The following is a 24,239-nucleotide window of genomic DNA, read 5'->3' as shown; positions in this document are numbered from 1 at the left end:
CATTTTTAATAGTTTGGACTTTTGAAGGCAAAAAAAAAAGTCGCCAGCGTTTTTTTTTTTTTTACAACTTTAATGCTTTTTCGGCATACAGAATATGATGTCACTGACATAAGATTGAGGAAGATGTAGCTTCTTTTTATCAGTTTGCCTAGTCTGAGGTGGCAAAATAAACTCTGGCGAAATAGGTAACGGTCAGTAAGATTCGCTCTTTAGTGAATCTGCTCCATTGACTTTAATGCATTTGGAGTGAGAAAAATCTGTTGTACACATAAAAAATTGTTGCCAGTAAAAAAAAATTGACACCTATTGACTTCAATGTGTTTCACTGTTGGCTCATCACTATTTGTTAAAATAAAATGTGCAACTTCATAAAATTCATCAGAGCTGGCTGAACTAAAGTGTGCGAGCACAAGTATATTTGTTAATAGAACTGAATATTTGGCCCACCTATAACTACTTTGCACTTGTGCTTGTATTCATAAATGAGTCTTTACGTTTTTTTATGGGCCTTAATGGGGAACTATCCCCATATAAAATGAAAATTGAATATACGCTTCATCTCATTATGTTACTGTGATATGTTTTGGTCTGGGACTGTGTAAATGTATTTATGTATGTATGTATATCATATAATCTGTATTTATATGTCTAGTGAAACAAGTCTGCAAACAGAAGAGACCAGTGGGATTTTAGAAAACCCTTGGACTATATTTTAGACACATGCATATCAAATATCTGCTTCATTAGTTGCACTTTAGAAGCTGCTGATGTTTCCATATGGAGTTTGACAAGTTGGGGATTTTAAAAATATTTCCATATAATTCCTATTAATGCCTGCCATTTTATACAATTATATATGTTTCCAAAAGTGTGATCTCCACACTAATTTGCAAACTCCTCAAACACACAAGCCAATATTTGTCAGCTTTTGATTTATAATACTCTAATGAGGTTTCTGCACAGCAGAAATGAGTGGATATTCCCCATAAAGGCCCTATAAATCAAAATGTACAATGACATTATAGTCACTGGTGCAAACCACAGCTACATTTACCACTTGTTTTCCTTTTAAGGTTTACAATAACAATTACATTATGTTGAGTGCCAGGGGATAAGAGCTGAACCAAGCTGCAGTAGCCTCTACTGTGTCCAATCTACTCACTCGTTGCTCATTACAGTCTAAGTGTGAAATTGAGTTCTTTTTTATTTATCCCTTGTTGCTGGAAAACAGCATGATAAATCACACCTGCAATCTATTTCACTTTGCACAGATATAAAAGCCATGGCTTAAAAATTAGGCATCCAGTGCCTGTGCTACTTTAGGGAGGCTTTATCGCAGCTGTGAAAGTATGCTAGAAGCTTTTTTGTACACGCATTCTATTAATGCCATATTAGACTAATGAGAAGTAACTGACATGCAATAAAATTAGCAAGGTATTATAAAAAAAATCAGAAATATATTTAGAGCTACAAATATAATATCCCTTGTTATGTCGTAGCCATTAACCTTTTTGGTTTGAAGTCAGGGCTGGATTTAGATAGCGGGCGCCCCTAGGCCCACTGTCGTTTGTCACCCGTGCCCCCCCCTTTATTCATGCAAATTTTCATAATTGGCACCTGAACAATGTGGATTGGGCACAGGAAATTTACTAAATTATTGTATCTTCTGAGCATCCCCAGTGTTTTTGAACAAATGTGAGTGTGGTTGGACAGCATGCCGCCCCCCTAAAATCCTGCCGCCCTAGGCCCGGGCCTAGGTGGCCTTTCCACAAATCCGGGCCTGTTTGAAGTATTGGTTTACTAAATAGGAATTGTTTCAACTGTTAGATTTAATTGAAAGAAATAAGGCTTTCAGTAATTATCTATAAAGTCTTAGGAATACTAGTTTCAGAAGCTACCATTCCAAAGTCCCATGTCTAACAGCAGAGGGTTAGATATATATCCCTCTTTCCCGGTCAATAAAACAATTACAGCCAAAGTATTTACTATAGTTTTGAAGGTAAGTGCACCATTTATGATTTTTTTTATTCCAAGCCTTTAGAAGAGAGGTTCACAATAACCCCAGAGACACCGGTATGAAACGCATAAGGTGGGCCATGTGTGGGTCAGTATGTACCATTTTAAATGTGATTTGTAATAAAAAAAAAAATTTAACTACTAATTGAGCCTTGGGACATATATTGTTGATATATATTTTTCTACACAATAACCCCAACACATTGTTCTTACCAGTGTTCTTTATAGCCCTTAGCCCTAATCAATTATCTTAAGCAAATTGGGTCAATTAAGCCATTGTATCAGTATGCCCTAAAGACATTCTGTATCTAACCTAAAGTATCTAACCTAAATGGCTGTCATTTGCAAAAGGGTTAACTGAAAACTCAAAATAAGACTGTCAAAAATGTTAGCTGGTGAAAAAGCAATGACCCATACAGATGCCACCCAAACAGCCCTAAACGTACAAGTTTTATTAATAAAAGACATTGGGACCTTGGGAATAAAAAGACTGATTGCTGCTCTAGTATATGATTTAATCTGCTAAATGGTCTCAGGAACAAAGAACAAAGGAATGCACGCAAAAGTGATTCGATTTACACCTACCTATGCTTTTTTTTGAACGTCCGGTACCACAAAATCTATAAAAATCCATTTTTATTCCATTCACATATTAAAACAATTGTTTACATACTGACCCATGACAGTCCACTTGTCATGGGAAGGTACGATGGGAAGGTAGAAAGTAAAAAATCATTCGTCCACCCAAAAAGTAACTTGGAAACTTGCCATTCAATTTAGTACTAGTTTGCCCCCACCAAGTTATTTTTTTTATATATAATTGCTTTTTTGTCTTTTATTCTGTATTTCAAGTGAATTTCACTGCAGCACCTGTCTTTTCTGCTTGAAAGGGTCTAAATATAGTGTAATAAGCTATTATGTTTTGCATAGAGACTCTGTCTTTGATCTATAATTGTCACCATTTCAGCTGTTGCAATGTGATATTAATTGGTGCACTGCATAATCAGACTTTGTTAACTTATTAGACATAATTGCAGAAAAAATATGATTTGAAATTTGTTACAGCTGCTTCATACATGAATAAGAGCCAGGTCAGCCATTTAATATGTGCTGTCATAGCCATAAAATGAAGTAGGTGAACCTTTTACAGCAGGGATATTCTTTCAGCAGCACAAGCATAAACTGTAGTGTAAAAACCACAAAAACGCTAGAACTAAACTTCACCATCTAAAAGCTGACGAGGTCATGTAGTAGTCAATGGGAACTGTTCTTTTCCAACTGTATAATTTTTCTTTGCTTCTAAGCTTTTAGAGGTTTTCTGGGTTTTTTAGGGGTTTACTTACTAAAAATAGGATTTCAATGTTTCTGTATTCGTATTCATATTTTCTTTCTGTGTTTTTTTCATTCACATGTTTTACATTCAGATCTTTAAATAAATAATAAAAGTAGACATTTGTGGGTTTTTTTTAAAAATGTTTAAAAAACATGGTAGAAAAAAACTTGCACAAATCCCAATTATAAGACCTATGGAGGTTTATTTTTCAACATACTCGTTTTGGTGGTTTTAGAAGTTTTTGAAACCACAACTACACTCACTTTTTCTAAAACCACATAAAATGTATTATAATTTATTATAATATACACATTTAAAGGAGAGGGAAAGCTACCGAAGCAGTTTATTGCCAATAGATTAGCCACAATAGTGCAAGTTATAACACTATATTTATTCTGCAGAATGCTTTTACCATAGTAAACAGCTCTAGAAGCTCTCTTTGTTTGTTTAGGATAGCGCCTGAGTCTCTCCCTGCTCACTCATAGCTCTGGGCTCAGATTAAAGCAGGGGGAGAGGAGCAAACTGAGCATGCTCAAGACCTGGAGGTTTATGCTGAAAACAGGAAGTCTGATACAGAAGCTCATGTATACACAATAGAAGAAAAGAATTGCAGTGTTTCTTTTGACAGAAGACTTAGAGCAGCATTACTTTGAGGGTTTACTGGTGTATTTATATAGACCTTTCTGATAAAGCTTACTTAGTTGTATCCTTTCCTTTTCCTTTAGAAAGCAAAAACAAACAAAATAGCAATGAACATTCTGAAACAAAATGTGAATATATCTATAGCCTCTACAATTCGAGTTATTCAGACAAAAAGCAAAAAAAATCTGAAAACCTCTTAAAGTCCGAACTGATTAAAAACAGTCCAGTAAGATCAGCACAGCTCCTGTTGACTTCTATAGGACCTCAACAAGTTTAACTTGGTGAATTTTCATATTTAATGTTTTCAAGGTTTTCTCAAAAGAGCAAACAGATTTTTTTTTATATTTAATTTTGAAATTTTACCTAGGGCTAGACATATTGTCAGTTTCCCAGCTGCCCCCAGTCATGTGATTTGTGCACTGAAAAACTTCAGTCACTCTTTACTGCTGTACTGCAAGTTGTAGTGATCTCACCCCCCCCCAGCAGCCCATCAGCAGAACAATGAGATAACAGCTCCTTAACACATGATAACAGCTGCCTGGTAGATCTAAGAACAGCACTCAAATAGTAACATTCAGGTCCCACTGCGACATATTCAGTTACATTGAGTAGGAGAAAGCTAGAAAGCAGTTCCACCCTAAAGTGCTGGCTCTTTCTGAAAGCGCATGACCAGGCTAAATGACCTGAGATGGCTGCCTACACACCAAGATTACAACTAAAAAAATACACTTGCTGGTTAAGGAATGACATTTTATATAGTAGAGTGAATTATTTGCAGTGTAAACAGTGTAATTTAGAAATAAAAACTACATTATAAAAATCATGACAGAATCCCTTTAAAATGGTTACATCCAGTTTGAGGTGGTATAAAATAATACAATAAACCTCTGCAATAATACCAAAATGCAGACTTTTATAAATAAAGTCTTAAGTCTTTATAACATATGTCTGTGATTGTAAGACAGTGTAATGCAAGTGTAAGAAGAACAACAGAACTTTATAGAAGCTCAGTTTAAAAGATTTTCTGAAGCACAGAATCATGGCCTCATTTGGGTTTAGATTCAGGCAAGCCATATTCAGTAAATATTAATCAGTAAGTGATTGAAACACAGCCAAGAGTTCTAAATGGCCTTTTAAAAATATGTCCAATGTATTGGTCCCTGTAAAAAGTCGTGGCATACTGGCTTTGTATTCTGCATTCTGGTTTAAAGAAATATATTCCTTAATCACAAAGACACCTTGTTAAAACAAATCTAAGCGCAGTAATGATGCCGCAGTATTTGACCTTGCTCAATTAATGAGAAGCATAAGAAAGTCAATGTGCTTATTGACTAGCTATTTATGAGTTGGGTTTCAGAAATGCAGCATGATTTCAACACTATGATATGTGTTTCCACCACCCTAACACACCATCTTTAGTGAACTTCTAGGAAAGGTGGGGGGCGAGGAAACTAATGGCACATCTATTTTGCTGTAACAGATTCCTACAGTCTACACTGTAGCTGAAACAGAGTTAATAATAGCTTATTTAGTAGAACACTTCCCAGACCATTACGGGATCGATCTGACAAAAACAATCATTTGATTTCTTCCCAGGGACCATTACAGCATTCTTTAAACCACATATCAAGGTAAAACTATTATTATTTCATTGTATTCATTAGTGAGAGGGAGGCAATTGGAAAAGCTATGTGAGCATATTTTGATAAGCCAAGTGTGCTGGACTCTGCTTAGACTGGAAGAGCAGAATGAAAATGAATTCATTTCTCCAAGCCACAAGTTATAACTCTGCAGGTATTAGGCAAGATTCTGGTTGTTTACCTGCACACAAAGGGTTCCAATAAGTCATACTCCTGTTCCAATTGCCGAAGCTAGACACACCCAAGTAGAGGAAGAAGAAAGAAAAAACATCAACCTAAATGAAATATCCAAGTCCTATGTTTTACATTCCTGTCTCCTAGTTGTATTTTAATTGTAACTAGTATTCCTTTAATTAAAGATGGCTACAGCTGCATTACGCGAGGTTATGTAGATGGCCATTTAACTTTAATTAAAATGGTCAGCCTTTAGGCTGAAAGATTGTATCCTATAAAAAGTTGACTGGATATGTTGCAGTAAAACCAACAATCAAATGGAATTCATTCTGAATGGGTTTCACACTAGCCATTGGCTGATCAATCTGATCAATTCATGTGGATCCGGTCAATCCAAATACCATACCCTAGAATAAAGTGGTATCCCACTTCACATAAATTCCGGTCAACTGGATTGGTGTAATTTATCAGCGGTTTATAATCCCCTCTATGGTAAATATTTTATAGTGACTTTTATAATATTTTTTATATAATATTTTATAGTGAATATTAGGTTTTACATTAGGTAATTAAGTTTTACTTCTTTTTGGAATTAAAACGTGACTGATTTTGAAGAACAGTAACATTGCATAAAAAAGAAAAAGGGAAGATATATAATGAAGGCTATTTGTTGTACACAGAAAGATGGAAGAAAATTAAGGCTTTGAATTTATAGCAGGGTTTTACTTTGAAATCCCACTTTATTACTGTAGGTCCTTCAAAATTCATGTCTCTTTCTTTCAATATCTTTTTTTCCTTTTATGAACTGTTTTCAGTCTCCAGATTAAATAGTGAAATCCCTCTTTGGAATCTTTTTATTCCTATTCTTACACCACAAAATTTTCCATTACTGTTAACAGCTCCCAATAGTTATGTTTTTGTAGTGCCCAAAGGCTTGGGCTTTCTAACTTATAAACAGAGATCAGAAGCATGGGAAAACAGTGAACATTATGAGCATGAGAAGAAGCAGTCATTTTGGTATTTTAATATGTGGGTAGCATGGGTTGGGAGTAAATGTGCATTTCTCTGTACTTGGTCTGCTGTGTATTTCTACCACACTAAGCTGCAAGTTCCTCTCTTTGAATATACAATTAGTGATGGGCGAATTTGGCGCGTTTCACGGAAAATTTGTGAATTATCCACGAAATTCACAAAACTGTGAAAAATTTGCGAAACGGCGCCGGGGTCTCGTTTTTGACACCGGCGTCCGTTTTTTGACGCCGGCATCCGTTTGTTTTTTTACGCACATTTTTTTCATGCACATTCCCTGATCCCTTGTTTCACTACACTTTGTCAGCATACGTGACTGTACAAATAAAATGAGTGGGTGTACTTTGTTCCAATTTTTACTAGATAACTGTACTAAATACACAGATACAGAGATACACTATAGCAATTGTATAAATGAATTGCATTACAGGCAAACAGTTGGTGCTCCTACACAATTATTTGTGATTAATTAATTACCACTTTAAAAAAAAAACCCTTTGGCCTCATCTCTTTGTCTAACCAAGAAGCAGATGGCTTCCAGTGATATGTGTGTGGGTTTCTTTGCGTTCTAGCTATTTTTAAGCTCTAATTTTATTCTAAAACTGCACTGACTATTTAAGCACCAAACTCATACATTTGTTTTATGAGATGTATGAATGTTATTGCCAAGCTCTTCAGACTGCATGATGTAGCATAGAACAATAAACATTGTAAGGAGACATCAGTCCACCAAATTTAGCCTATGCCAAATGCTGAATCTGTTAAGTGGCAATAAAAAAATGATCTTGTAATCTGAAAGCTCAGTTCAGATTCTCCTAAAACATGGAGAAGTCAGCGTTATCCTCCTTCACAGATACTTCTTTCAAGAAAGATTTGATGCAAGCCATGAGGGACCCTTCTCATATTAAATCCAAAGAAAAGTCTTAGGGGCAGATTTATCAAAGGTCAAATTTTGAAGCAATGGGAACTTCGAAATTTGAATAAAAAAATGAAAGTTTTTTTCGGGTGAATAGGCCATTTTTGTTTGAATTTGAATCGTCCGAACTGAAGTAACAGCGCATTCGATCGAAATAGATTTGAAGTTTTTCCAAAAAAATCCCTTTGATTTATCAAAATCCACCATTTGACTCCAAATAGGCTAAAACTGCAATTCGGCTGGTTTTAGATGGCGAACGGTCGAAGTCGAACTTTTAAAGAGACAATACATGATAAATTTCGATATTCTAATTTTCAAATTGTTTTCAAAATCAAATCAAATTTGGAATATTCCCTTGTCAAAGTACACAAAAATTTGCTCGAAATTCGACTTTTTTTCATTTGAATTTTCACTTCAACCCTTGAAAAATCTGCCCCTTAAATGTATGGTTCTGCATTGACTTACCCACATTTGGCATGATTGTCTGATATCTTCTAGTTCCTCTTCTTTATCCTCCAGTTCCTTCAAATGTATCTGCTTCATTCTCTCAATTTCCATTTCAAATTGGAGGCGTCTGTTGTGTGAGGTAAATAATTTTAACTTTTTTAAGTAATACAGTGCAAAGCAAAGTTATTCATAGCTGACATTCAAGTAGCTCGACATAAAATGTAAATAAAAATCATGCCTCTTTAAAAGAAGAGATAGAGAACTGACATACAAAATGGCACTTTACATATGCCACTGCCTATAACTGAGCACTTACAAAACATTCCTCTTTGTATTACATATTCAGCTATCAGCTCTGCAAATAGAAACCTTCCTTATTTCATTATACAGTTGTCTCTATTCTTCCCTTGAGTACGTTCTCAAAAAGATTACTCTGCACACCATCTCCTACTTTATATGCACGATGCACGTTGTAATTAAAATTAGAACACCCACCAAAGAATTTTAAATGGCAACTAGGGCGCACTCCATTGCTAAGCAACAATATGTTTCAAAGACAGCTTGAAAATACCTAAGCAAGTTTATTTGTTTACACTTTACAGAGAATTCCCTCTGTGTCTTGTATACATGACATTTCAGAACCGTCTTACTCAGCAGTGCTCTTTGTCATGACATTTACTAAGCATTATGTAAAGCACATAGGAAGTTTGAAATACCCATGATATCTACATTTGTTGTATGGCATTAACTTGCTCAGTCAACTGCTGATTCTGCTCAGCAACACTAACTTCCAGTTCCAACACTTTTTTCTTTAGCGATACCACGGAATTGTTATCAAGTCCAGTAGAAGATGATAGTTCTTTTACTTGATTTCCCAACAGTTCCAGTTGCTTAGTCAACTTGATTGTTTCCAGTTCTTTTTTCTAGAGGTAAAATTAATATATATAGTGAATAAAGTACCCCCAGTTGCAAAATATGAGGATATTAAAAGTTACCTCGGAGTTTTTTTGGCCTCGTGTTTTTATATGGTCATGCAACTCCTCGGTAACTTATAATATCCTTATATTTTACAAGAGGGGGGTACTTTATTCACTATATATATATATATATATATATATATATATATATATATATATATATATATATATATATATATATATATATATACACATATACAGAGAAAGAGAGAGACACACACACAGACATCACTGTAGCCTTGGATATAATTCTTATAATTGAAGTTACTCTTAAAGAAGAAGTAAACAAGCTGCTGATAACACAGGAACCAGAGCAGACTGGCAGCAGGGACTAAGGTACATTTATTTGGGAGGCTGTTTAGAGTAAATTTATAGATGGAAAAAAAATTTTACTTCTTCTTTAATGGCATTAATAGAATCTTCCATCACATCACTCACTAGGGCATTCCCCATCCTCACTTCCCTCACTGTGAAGAACCATTAGCAGTGTTTCAAGTGAAAGTTCAATTCCTCAAAATCTTAAGGAATGGCCTTGTTTTTGTTGTTTTATTGCTACACTGCCATAGTCTTAGATTCTTTTTTAAGGAATCTTACCTCTACGTAGTTTGCCTACTTCCCATCGGCATGATGTATTCTCTTGTGTCACCTTCTCACGTAAACTTTTCTCAAATGCAGCTTCCCCAATTGCTTGTGCTAGCTGCACATCAAACCTGCATAAGATATAATCAGTTTGCTTTATTTTCTCAAAAAGTTCCTATATATTATAATTTCTCAAAAGAACTGTTCTGTGAAGATTAAATTGACAAAGATCTCTGGGCTCTGTTTCTAAATGCAGAGACCTGTGGGTACCCCAATGAATACAGCACTGCACTGAGTTAGGCAAAGCTGTATTCATGAGTGTAAGGGTGGAGCAAATGCTATTTCACAAACAGCAAAGGAGTCAAAACGTCAGCACAGGTGCCATAGGCAACTTTGCTAGTAGGTCTACCTCGCTCGTGCATGCAAATAGTTGTGCACGCGGATAGGTATGAACATATAGGCACACACATGAGAATACACATCTGCACACTCCCTCTCAGCCAGGAATAGCCAGCATGAGAGTGGAGAGGGGGGACCAGACATGGAGTAGGAAGCAGAGAAGGTATGTGCCTGGCACCCCCCCCCAGCTTTACACCCTGGGCACGTGCTTACTCTGCCTACCCCTAGTTCCGGCCCTGTCCAACATGTACCTGCTGATTTTACCTATAACATATTAGTGTTACTGCCACTGTATATCAGGTAGTTGAAATTCTTAAATCTTGTGTCTAGATATTATTTTCCTTTAAACACAAACCTACTTTTGAAGTCTGTCAAATTCAAAATGTCAACATTACAAATTAGCATAACTACCGTGGAAAGGACTGCTGTGCTTGTCTTGTATCAGCAAGTTGCATGTACCCATTCGTTGCTTGGTATTTTGCTTTTACTCTAGTTTCTAATGCCACTGCCTGTGGTAGATAGGATTATTTAACCTTTGAAAACAATAAAGGCCATTATTAATGTTACGAATGCTCCACAGTATTTTAAGACTCAATCACACCAGTGATATTTGTGCAGTGCAGAAGCTTCCAACTATGCCTGATGAGTAATGTTATTGGGCAGATTTTCTTTGACTATATTTTTCTGTGCAAACTAGCCAACATAATTTTACTGCCTCTTGTAAATGTGTTTTGAAAGGTCAGCAAAGAAATACAAAAGTTAGTGCAAGAACTGAGATCAGCTGAGGGGAAAACCTATTAATCCTAATATTAATCCACTCAGTAGAGGTGTCACAATCAGCCAATTTTGTATATAGACCTTTAAGATTAAGGGCAGCCCTTGAATTCCAATGATTCAAAGCAAAGTCCACTATATTAAAACCATTTACTTGCTTTTAATGTCCATAGACTGCCTAACCTTATATTGCTATTTATATTCATTGTTTTCCACTGTTAATTCATGCAAATACTATCCTAAGACAGATATGGGAAGTATTTGCTCCCCAAAAATGCAATATAAGATGGTGTATTATACATATTTGGAATATACTTTTTGGTGAAAAATATATTTTTACAGAGAAAAAGGAAATCATTTTTAAAAATTAAAAATTATTTGATTATAGTGGAGTCTAAGGGAGATATTGTTACATAGTTAAATTGGGTTGATAAAAGATAAAGTCCATCAAGTTCAACCCCTCCACATGAAAACCCAGCATCCATACACACACCCCTCCCTACTTTTAATTAAATTATATATACCCATATCTATACTAACTATAGAGCTTAGTATCACAATAGCCTTTGATATTATGTCTGTCCAAAAAATCATCCAAGACATTCTTAATATGCTTTCTGTAATATGGGGGTTTCTGGATAACAGGTTTCCAGATAACAGATCCCATACCTTTAGTATAATAAGATCAATGGGAGTTATATTTTTAGCATTCTAGGCATTTTTAGCATTCACTATTTAGTATGCACATTTTTATTGTTATTGCTTTTGTAATTTCAAAAGTATAAAACACTTTGGGGCAAATTTACTTACCTCCGAACTTGCACCAGGGTTGCCTTCACTGCACTTCGCCAAACTTTGCAAGGCGCCACGGCTGCGCAAATTCACGAAGATCCGAAGTTGCGCACAAGTTACCGATCGTTTGTGAAGTTGCGCTAGCAATGTTACGATCAGTGGTTCCAAATTACACTAGCGATTGGAAATTTGCATACAGCGCAAAATAGAAGTTTCAATGGACGTGTATGCTGCAGCAAATAAATAACACTACACAAGCCCAGGGAAACTTAATAAAATTATATAGAGGTGTTCTAATGCCCTACACATGTGCCCACAGTATAGTTTAGGTGCCATATGTTATCAAATGTACCCTAAAAAAAAATCGATCTTTTTCAGCCTGTCACCCTTTAAAAAGTAAATAACGCCAGGGTTTTTTTGGGACTTTCAACTTTTTTTTTTTCAAACTCCTATCTACTCTATTGCACTTCGCCTGGTCTGACCTGGCGAAGTAAACTCTGGCAAAGCGGTAACATTCAGAAGAAAAAAAACTGATAGTAAATTGGCGAAGTGGCAAAATGGCATCACACTGGCGAATTTTAACTAGCGTTAGCCATTTCGCCCTTTTGTAAATATGCCCCTTTGCCTCTATATCCCTAAAAGAAATTACAATACATTTTTTCTTCAACAGTATTTCAAAATACTGCCTTATGCATGGGTTATAGATCAAAATAACTAAAAAGTTGAATATTTAAATATTTAGACCTGTTAGCTGCTTAAAAACTGGAATTTTACTTTACACGCCTTTTTCTATGCCCATAATCTAAATTAAAACAATAGCTAAACTAAATACCCCATAGTATATTCACATGCCCTGAGAAGGATACATTGGTGTTGACCCTTGTTGAGTTCATAGGCAAACATTTTTATGTGTAGTATAGTTACATCAGTCAGCTGTAAGTATTTTGGATATAAAGAATTTTAACATTGGGTAATGATATTCACCTAGTGTTTGAAGCAAGGAAACATTTTGGACAATCAGAGGCAAAATGGAATGACTTCAGTAAAATTATCACTTTCTTTTGGATCAGCAGAATGGGAATTAAAAGTATTTGAACAGTTGACCATGATGGACACCTACTTTATTCACTGTCTTTAAACTAGTTAAATGTTTTCAGGTGATAGACATCGATAGCATAGAATCCTGCCAAGTATGGACATCAGCACACATAAACAATTGGGGAGTACACTACATTTTTTCAGTGCTCAGACATAATTCAGTGTTTGAGTGAAACAAACTTATGTAATAAATTTAAAAAGTACAAATGGTCTGAAAAAAACAGACAGAACCACCCCCCCCCATGCTATAATATGCTCCAAACAGGCCATTAACTGCACCTTAGTACTTCAAAACCTTTCTAGCATTAATGTTGTTGTACACAGTTTCTCACTTGATGGGGAAAAACCTATTGAAGATTCAACTGGTAAATGGCAATTTGGTCTTAGAATGCTCTGATATAAGCTATTACACCCAAGTGAAATATGACTAAAAGGCAGAAAAGAACATACCAATCAGAATATATTACTTTATTACAATTAATATTTTGGAAGGAAGGGAAAGCATGGGCTTGGTAAAAAAAAAAATTGCTAAAAAGGTTACTTATATATTGAAATTTATTGATAAAAATGCTGTTCAGATAGTTGTTTCGTTTATCTGGAGTACTTTGTAATCCTCAGGGCTTTCCATGATGAACACCATTAAAACATCAGCAACAAAAAAAGGTATTCATTTACTGTAGATTTGCAATTAAGACTAAGGCATAAATGCCAGAGTATCTAGAAAAAAGGATCTTGAATTCATATTTCATCATAATTCTGTCCCTAGCTGCCTTTAGGCTTGGCGCTCGCACCCAACACCAGTCTATCATTTGCAGTTATAGGACTTCAACGGAAAGGAGCTCCTTACTAGTTCTTAAAGGCATTAATAGTGGAAAAGTAAGTGAGAGAAAGGAAATGCTATTTGATACAGAACTAATACAGCTTAGCTACTTTTAGGAGGTTATTTACTAAAATCTGAATTTTTCTCATTATTTTATTCAAATCACTTCAACCAAACTCCCATCCACAATTTTACCTAATTTATCAATAAATTAACTTGAAAAAATCTGGTGCGGGTAAAGACTTGTTAAAAATTGTGAAAAAATCCAAACAGTGCAATGTTTTTGGATGCCGATTTATCACCCAAAAAATACAAATTAATCGCATAATTGTACAAGAACTAAGATCATGATATTTTCCAACGGGACATCTGCCATTGACTTCTACATGACCTCGGCAGGTTTGAGATGGAATACTTTTTTATTCAGGCTTTTAGCCTTGTGATTAATAAATCACAAAATATTCAAGTTAATTGTGCTTTCCCCTTTAAAACTCTGATCAGAAAAAAATCGTACTTTAATAAATAACCCACTGTAAGTACATAATGCAACAAAAATATCTGAATTAGTTCAAATCATTGTGACATATAGGGGCAAATTCACTAGCGTGAAGCGGCTAACCCTAGCGCAAATTCGCCAGCGTGACGTCATTAGTTACTTTGCCGATTTACTAACGGGCACTGGCTTAAATTCTCTAGTGATGTCGGCGCTACTTCGCACCCTTACGCTAGGCGAAGTTGCGCTATGTCAAATGGGACGTAACTATGCTAATTCACTAACTTGCGCATTTTACTGAACGTTACCTCTTGCGTCAGACTTGCCTTTGCCACCTGAGACCAGGTGAAGTGCAATAGAGTAGATAGAAAAAAATTCGCAAAAAGTCCCAAAAAACGCTGGTGTCTTTTCCTTTTTTTAAAGGTGATAGGCTGAAAAAAATCGTACATTTTTTTGGGGGTACCCTCTTTCCCCCCTACATTTCCTAACATATGGCACCTAAACTATACAGTGGGCACATGTATAGGGCAAAATAACAACAATAACAAAGCTTTCCCAGGCTTGTGTAGTGTAATGTATTTGCTGCTACATATACATCCATTGTACTTTAACTTGGCGCCGTATGCAAATTAGGCATCGCTAGCGTAACTTCGCTTTGCTTGACGAATTAACACTAGCGCAACTTCGCTACCTTTCGCCTCCCTGAGTGCAATTTCGGATGTTAGTGAATTAGCGGCGCCCTGGCAAAACTTCGCCTGGCGAAGTGTGGCGAAGCCTGCGCTAGCGCAACTCCGCTGGTTAGTGAATCTGCCCCGTAGCCTTTTACTTGTAACAAAACTGATTTGGAATCAACAAATCTCGCTGACAAGGAAACCGAAAACAAATGATTACAAAGTTATTAAATAGACAGAAACCTCTGCAAGAACTGAAAAATAAAAAGCCACACCAATAATACTAAGTAAAAAGTTGGTGATAGAAATAAAAGTTGACATTTAAATTAAATCACTTGAAAAAGTGGGCGTTCAATAATTAAAAGGAAAATAATAAAAACATCAGAAAGATAAATTATTCAGCCTATGGCAGAAATTGGAAAGAACACTGCTTTACATTTTTAGCAAGACTGAGCAGAAGAATTAAAGGGCAAGCAAATACTAGATATTTGAAATGAATCAAATTACTTCAACTGTTTCCTCTACACATTAAAGCTATTAATATATAAATAAGATGTTTGCTTTTAAAGGAACTGTTCCGTGTAAAAATAACACTGGGTAAATAGACAATAGACAAAAAAGTTCTAATTTAATCAGTTAACCAAAAATATCATCAATAATGGCTAGAGTGACTACATGTGTAACATAATAGCCAGAGCACAACTTCCTGCTTTGTAACTCTCTAACCTGTTACCAGTCAGTAACAAATCAGTGACTTGAAGGGGAGCATATATGACATAACTGATCAGTCTGTGTGTTTTTGAATCTGAGCTGCACGCTGAGGATCAAAAGCAAATAACCTGAAGAGTTATGTCCCATGTGGCCCCCCTTTAAGTCGCTGACTTAGATTTTACATTCAATTTTAGATAACTTGCTATATTAAAAGATTTTACACAGCCTATTTCCCCAGTTATATTTTTACACTGAAATGTTGCTTTAAAGAAACAGTAACAGCAAAAAAATTAAAGTAATTAAAATCACAGGTTACATAGTAGATAACAGATGCACTATGTAGAATTCCACCATATTCTAATACAGAGCTTATCTGTTATCTGCCAGGTGGCCTGTGCAGAGTCTTCTTTTTTAGCTTGAATAGCTGCCCCCATGGCTACACAAAAGCCTATATACATAAACTACAGTTGTCTTTCTAAAGCATTCACATACCTTTTACCAATGCATAGCAACAGTATATTATATTTTAATTAATTAAATGCTTTTATTTTATTTTTTGGTGTTACTGTTCTTTTAGACATGAGTTCAGAAAAAGCTGTTTGTTGGCTGTTATAAGTGACTAGAACCTGTAAGCAATGTTGCATATTTTATTACATAACCCTTTATTAAAGGAGACTTTTTGCGTGAAAAAACAAGAATGTGTCAGTGCATTATACTCTTTTAAATATAGAAGGAATGTAGGAACTAATTTAAAAATTGTGTACACTTAAAAAAAATGTAAACATTGTATATAAAAATTAACCTTTCACTACTCTTTTATGGAGACAGTTCTAACGTTATACACCAGGAACACCTATAGAAGAGACAGGATAACGAATATTAAAAATATGGCATAATATTAATCTATTCCAGGTGACACAAACCCAAGCATGGCAACAGATTTCAATCCACCTAAAGTGATACCAGTATAGATAAGCATCCCTATCAAGAGATGTCACTTGACTGGCTAAAACTGGTACAATGATGTGTTTATGTTGCCTCCCATGAGTGCTACAGAAAAGCGACAACATTTGTGTGCCCATTTGTTGTGAACCTAAACACATAGCAGGGTATGGAACACAAAGCCATAGAACATGTCATATCCCATCAAGCACCTCTGCCCATCCAAGACTGTCACAGATGATGGTAACAAAAACAGTAATAGTGTAATACTGCCTAATACTGCCTATTAATCACAATTAAGTAAAAATAAACCATACTCCTGTAACAGATGCTTTGCAACCCAGATCATCAAGTAGTTACCTTAGCAGTGATCTGCAGCTTTCAAATATTTGAAAGCCCATTTTCCAGAACGTTTGGTGGTATAATAGGATGTGTACATCTATTTAAAAATTGCTAAGAGTGATCTTCTAAGCATTTTTGCAATTTCCTTTTTTTTTCCATTGCTAAATAGCTATTAAGCGGTTTATAAACTGCTAATATAATTTTGTAACAACATCTCTGCCTTGCGGTCAGTTCCTCTGATTGTACAGTCAAGGAGAATGTGTTCAGAAGTAAGACAGACAACTGATGTTTTTCTGCTCAGTAAAGACATAAAAAAGTTCATCTGGTGTTTCTAATCTATTTTCTGAGTAGAGCAACATCAGAACAGTTTTTTCCTTTGGCATTGTTGTTTAAAGTAAAGGGAAAAGGGACTCGGTCAAGTGCTTTACAGCAAGCAAGTAGCCATTACAGACACACAAAGGGGGTTGTTTCCTAAAGTCCTGCATTTTTTATGGTCAGAGTTTTAAAGGTAATTTATTCATAGAAAAAAAACGTGTTTTTTTCAAGATTTATTAAATCCAGGCTGCTAAAAGTCTGAATAAAAGTACTCCATCTCAAAACTGCTAAGGTTATGTAGAAGGCAATGGCAGATGTCCCATTTACAATTGAAAGATATCATGATGTAAAGTATGCTGGGTTTCGCAAAGTAATCCAAAGAATTTGCAGTTTCGGTTGATAATATAAAAAAATCTGAGTTTTCTGGAGTCAAATCTGAAAAAAATCATACTATTGGTATGTTTTTATCGAGTCTTTTCCCGCAAAGGTACAGGCTTCTTCTTCCATTTCTTATTTTCTTTGTCTTTTCTCCAGGTCATGGTTGCAGATCTGCTGGTTTTCCATAAACACACGTGTGTCTTCAAGGTCAGAGGTCAAGTGGTTGCACTTTCTTATTGCTTGTTGTGCAGTACGCCCAGCATTTTCATACGCACCTTGCAACTCACTAAGCTGTGAGACAAAAAAGATAAGAGGTAAAATATACCCTAAGGTATATTTTTACAGGCAAATAATGCATTTTAATGGACAGATAACCCCAAAGTAACTGTGAAGTTGTGTTGGTTTAAACTTTACTGCCATCTGTGATGGAAACACGCACAAGAAAACAAACCCTTTATATGTTGTAAATCCATCACCTGCCAAACCAATGGTTATGAAAAGATCTGAATTTTATACATTTGTAAAAGAAAAATGCTTGCAGGCTCCAACAGGATATTACCATTACAATCCGCACATCTTACAGTGCTCAGCCATTTTTTTCTAAGCACATAAAGTCGCTTGATCAACATTAAACCACAGGGTATTCTAACAGCTGAATGGAGAAAGGATTCTACAAACTCATTAGCAAGACACAGAAGGCAATAAAAGAGTTGCAGAAATCTAACACAAAGTGCACCACTATAAATTGGGATTTAAATCATTCTATTTATATATGACAATAATTTATATGTAACAAAAAGTATTGCAGAACTTAAACAGATACAATATATACATTTAATAAATGAACACCCCCAAATTTTTTTGTAATTATTAGGTCATGTGTTTGACATGTCAGTATGACATGAACTGGACACACCAGACAGTAGGTTACTGCCATCTAGGTGGTCACAGGCTCCTGACTGATGGAACTTTTATGCACGGATAATTAATGTGGATGAAAGTAAAATGAAATAGTTACAGCAACAAAACTATTTCTCAAATCAGTATATTTATCAGGCTATACATCCTTCTTAAAAGGCATCATACATACCCTATTAAAATTCTATTTTTTCGCAAATAATATTCTTATTTTAAAATTTTGCATTTTTTATTTCTCTAAAACTCAAATTTTCTAGATGTATTAAGTGTATAAACCACAAAAAACTTTAATACAAAACTGCTCCAAGTAAAAGCTGTACCATTGAAGTCAATGAGAGCTGCGCTGATCCTACTGGACCATTATTCACCAATTCAGATTTTTACCGGTTTTGTGGGGGTTTTTTGCTAGTAATTATCCAAAAAACTCAAATTTCTTTTTTCATATTTTTAGTGCATTGTTCAGCATTTTTCCATTTGTACTTTTAATATTTTGATGTTTTGTTAACTTTTATGGCATTTGTGGTTTTAGAGAAGACTAACTTATTCATGGTTCAAAAACCTCTAACACCACTAAACTTCAACCTCCAATGAATAGGCCTTCGTGTATTTAAAAGCATGCTTTGGCATTGAGATATACTCTACCAAACTGCAGAGGATGTTTCACAAATAGATTTTTGGAATATTTCATGTTTTTTTTTAAACCAACAATTTTTATTGTTTTTCCATTCACAAGACAGGGGGAAGGAGGGGGAGGGGGGTATGTTTCCGCCTGGGAGACACTGACCATTTACATTACCATTCATCAGATACAGAATGTGCATACAGATTTTCCCATGACCATCTGATAGAAGTTTTATTCACCTACATCAGTTATGCCCTCAGCATCAGTCCATGGCTGCCAAATTTTATCAAACTTGTCTGGACAACCCCTTGATAAGTAGGTAAGTTTGATCAGGGGAAGGACATTATTCACTTGCTTACGCCACATTGTCAGTGTGGGAGGCCTGGGCCCCATCCACCTCAGTATAATACACTTTTTCGCATAATATAACAGTCCTCTAGTGAGAAGGTGTAAAAATTTCCCATAAATAACTCCCTCCAAAATTCCCAACAGACAGGATTGGGGATTGAGCAATGGGGGGAGAGCCAGGTGTGTCGAGAGGTGTGTTGTGACCGCTCTCCAAAATGATTGTATGTGGGGGCATTGCCACATCATGTGAAGAAAGTTCGCCTGTTCCGCCTGGCACCTATGGCAGTTGCCGTTTGCCCTATTACCAAACCTGTGTAACTTATCAGGCGTTAGGTAGACCTGGTGGAGGAACTTATATTGTATCAGTCTATCTCTAGAGCAGGGGTCCCCAACCTTTTTGACTCGTGAGCCAAATTTAAATCTAAAAAAGAGTTGGAGAGCAACACAAGCATGAAAAAGTCCATGGGGATGTCAAATAAGGGCTGTTACTGGCTGTTTGGTAGCCCCTATGTGGATTGGCAGCCTACAGGAGGTTCTGTTTGGCAGAACACCTAGTTTTTATACAACCAAAACGTGCCTCCAAGCCAGGAATTCAAAAATAAGCACGTGCTTTGAGGTCACTGAGAGCAACATCCAAGGGGTTGGGGAGCAACATGTTGCTCACGAGCTACTGGTTGGGGACCACTGCTCTAGAGGATACTAAGAAGTGATATAGGTTGTCAGTCACCTCTTCCCACTGGTCCTCCTCCAGGTCTCCTAAGGTGTCACGCCACTTAAGGTCAGTACGGTGGAACGGGGCCACAGGGGCACGAACCAACAGCCAGTAGATTTGGGATACTAATTTAGCTGGCGTTTCCGTCATGACAAGTTTCAACAGTAGGTAATCCTCGGGTACCCGTAGTTGGGAGCGAAATTGCAACAGAAAGGCCTCTCTCAGTTGGAAGTATGCATGGAGCCTCAGATTGGGAACCGTCATTTTGTCTCTTAGCACAGTATAAGATATAAACATATTATCATCTAAGACATCTGACAAAGTTTTAATGCCCCCTATTGGCCAGTCTTGGTAATTGGGGAGATCAGTAAAGTGGATTAGAGTAGAGTTTCTCCAGAGTGGCAAATTTGGGGAGATCAACGGTGGGTCAACCCCTGTCATATGGAGAGCGGAAAGCCAAGCCCTATGGGTTGTTGTCACTACTGCCAGTTCCTTGGGGAGATCAGTTTGCGCTCTATAGGGAGCATTCCGCAATGCTTCTACCGACCCCAGCCACGAAGCCTGTAACTGCATATTAGGGTTCTCTGCGTTAGGCACCAACCACCAATGAACATAGGCAGTTTGGGCTGCCAAGTAGTAAGCCTTCAGGTTGTGCAGCGCCAGGCCTCCGCTATCTAAAGGGGCATGCAGAGTTTCCTTGGCAATCCTGGGGGCTTTGTTGTTCCAAATAAATGACGTTATCACCTTATCTATTTTGCGAAAAACTCTATTTGGTATGTGAATTGGGCAGTTGCGAAATAGATATAAAATTTAGGAAGAAAAACCATTTTAAATAGGGCCACTCTTCCCCATAACGTAAGCGGCAGGCATTGCCAAGCAGCCAGCACCCTAGTACAATGCTGAATTGCAGGGTCTAAATTCAAATTTACAAACTCAGCTAGATTGTTATGTATCCTAAGACCCAAATATTTAAAAGTATCAATCACTTTCAAGTCTTGTCTGGGGGATATCGTTTGAGCAGGGGGCCGGTCCAGAGGGAACAATACAGATTTCCGCCAATTGACATTTAAACCAGAATATCTACCATGGTCTTGTATAATTCGCATGGCTATGTCCATGGATGGACCTGTGTCTTGGAAGTACAATAAGACATCATCGGCGTATAGAGAAATTTTCTCCTCAACTGCACCCACTCGTAGACCCTTACAGGTAGGAGTTGTCCTTATTCTAGCGGCGAGAGGTTCTATCGCCAAGGCGAAGAGGAGGGGGGACATGGGGCAGCCCTGTCTCGTTCCCCGCTGGAGTTGGAAAGCAGGGGACAATATGCCATTTACTTTGACTTTGGCTATAGGGTTGTGATAGATCATTTGGAGCCATTTTATGAAAGTAGGTCCTATCCCATATTTTGCCAGCAGCTCCCATAAGTATGGCCACTCTACTGAGTCAAAGGCTTTTTCACAGTCTATTGATAGAATAGCCCTCTCTCTCCCTTATTGTCATGCGGGATTTGCAAATTGGCATATAACCGTATGTTAACGTCAGTTGCTTTTTGTGGCATAAACCCGGATTGATCCGGCTCTATGAGTGTGGTGATAACCTTAGCTAATCTGGTGGCCAGGACCTTGGCCAATATTTTGGCATCAGTATTGAGGAGTGATATTGGCCTATAGGCTCCACATTGATCAGGGTACCCTGCTTCTTTGGGTATGACCACTATAGTCGCCTCCTGCATTGATTGGGGGAGTTGGGCCCTGTGCTGGGCATCCACTAAGGTGGCATGTAAGTGCGGGATTAAGGCCATGGCTTTGGCTAGATACCAGTCAGCCGGGAATCAATCTGGCCCTGGGGTTTTGGAATATTTCATGTTTATTAGTGCATTTCTTCAAATACATATTGTTTCCTGATGCAAATAAATCATAAATGCTTTGAACCCTATGTTATGAATACTAGACTAGTAGTATAATATAATAAATATAATAATAGACTGCTAAAGTTTGACTATTAGGCCTATGATTAAGCATCGGAGAGATATTAAACGCGTAAGGCGGTTAGGTTGTATCCTTGAATTCTGCAATAAAGTACTTTATGTTTTGACAAGCCTGCCTTGAAGACTGGTCTCTGCTAGTGCCTGCCCTTCTTCTTTGTGCAGAGGTGATCCAATGACAGTTCCAAAAGCAGCCTACCTCACCAGAAATGAACTTTCCAATCAATAAACCAAGTTTCCAATACCCCAAAAGCTGGATGAATAGGGCTGTGGGAGAACCCAATGCTAATTTTTGTAAAATCCAAAATGTCAAAGGAATGCTGTATTGATGATTTCACTAGGTTTTATGGGCAAGTTAATATTTTTCTCCAAATGCATCACTGTTCTAAATGTGAACTAATTAATACAATACACTGCAAATACATTGTCAATAACAGGCACTAATCAGTATTCCCCAAGAGTGCAATAGTCATTTCAACTCCGTTAAACATGGATTCTAGTAGATAATCTGGGAACTGAGGTACAAGTGAAGTGAGCTAGAGCATTCACTATAATAAAAAAAGCAGAATAATATTTCTAGGCATTTTCCAACTCTGAAGTCACAATCATAAAACAATCACTGGCTTGAATTCAAGCAAAGAGTGGTCCAAAAAGCCTAAATTCACAATAAGGGGTCAGAGCAAACTCTCGTGTAAGGTAATAAGCAGAATACAGGGCCATGGGTTTATTTAGTTTATCTGATGCCAAATGTCATAATTAGTGCAATATATTTGGCAGCATTAAAACATGCAATTGCACTCAGGGGCCCATTTCATGCCAAAACATTCTCTGTACAAGTTTAATCCGTAAGAATTAGTTCTGGCACAATATTAGATCACTTGATAAGTGAAGTCACAGCACCATCCATGTATCAAAGTCTAAAAAGCCTTTATTGGTATCTTGCCTCAGCCTTTTTTCAAGTGAGTGAGTGGGGCAGCATGGTGCTGTGAAGTACTCTGCATGAGCACCTGTTTCTTGAAAGCTTAAAAGGTGTGGGTCAGTGATGACTATACAATTATACAACATTAGATCAACCAAGACTCAGAACAGAGTTGGACTATTTATTTAAATATAAGATAGATCAACTCTGGAAGGGGAGGGTGACCATTTCATTTGGCCTCTCATTGCATGCACACATCAAAAGAAAAAACAATAACTAAATTGGAAAGAAAGAAAAAGAACTCTAAAGTGTCACCGTGGAAACTCAGGTAGAGATACATTAAAGAACATTATTCTCATTTCTACTGTATGAACAAGCAAAGTAAGTATGTTATTGCAAGGTTATGTGTTTCACAGTTAGCTGGACTATAAAATATAAAATATGAGTCATTAAAAAGGTTCTCTAAATAAGAAAAAACAATGTCAATTAAGTCTGCAATGGACCATGACCATTTGAAACCAAAAGGGTGCTTTCTTTTCACCCATTGTTTCAAAACAGGTTACATTTTAATTACCAATTTAATTAACAAAGATTATTATTTTCATACTTGGGAAACTTACTCCACTTAAAGCTGTTTCTTAATGGATAACAGGTCTGAAGCTTTGCAATTCTCTTGTTATCTATTTAACACAGCAATCAAAGCTTTGGTAATGGATTCTTGGTCCTTATTAAGTACTTTTTTTTCTAAAGGACAAGGTATTCTAAAACTGCACTTAACGTTTATAAAGTCTGTTGTTGCTCTCCAAAGATAGCTCATTAAAATAATAGCATTGGTCTAGCTAAAATATATTTTTATGCAAAAATTATGTTAAGTTAAGCAGTTTCAGAGACTGTCAACCCACTGGTTTTACCTACTAATGTCTTTAAAATGAAATCATAAGCATATTCTTTTCCCACTCATCAGATAAATCATATATATATATATATATATATATATATATATATATATATATATATATATATATATATATATATATATATATATAAATATAACTCAACTGAAGTAGGAACGCACAACCAAAAGGGTAATCCAAATGCAGGGTGCCAGGCCATAAAACTTTTACAAACATCTCCATAGTGGACAGCACTCCATAATCAATCAGACTGAGTAAAGCATTAGATCTTTGAAAGGTTTATTGGTGGACCAACTTTCAATTCCGCACAGGAATCTTCGTCAGGGTGAGACCC

At 36.5% G+C, this 24,239-nt stretch overlaps 1 pseudogene; it reads right to left on the bottom strand.

Annotated features, from left to right (window-relative positions):
* The window catches only part of LOC108705073, a 260,667-nt pseudogene that overhangs the window by 101,125 nt on the left and 135,303 nt on the right, over positions 1 to 24,239 (bottom strand).

The sequence above is a fragment of the Xenopus laevis genome, chromosome 1S, assembly GCF_017654675.1.
Source record: "Xenopus laevis strain J_2021 chromosome 1S, Xenopus_laevis_v10.1, whole genome shotgun sequence".
In the NCBI taxonomy this organism is placed as follows: Eukaryota; Metazoa; Chordata; class Amphibia; order Anura; family Pipidae; genus Xenopus; species Xenopus laevis.
Note: the sequence above shows the minus strand (reverse complement) of the source record. Positions and strands in the feature narration are given on the sequence as shown.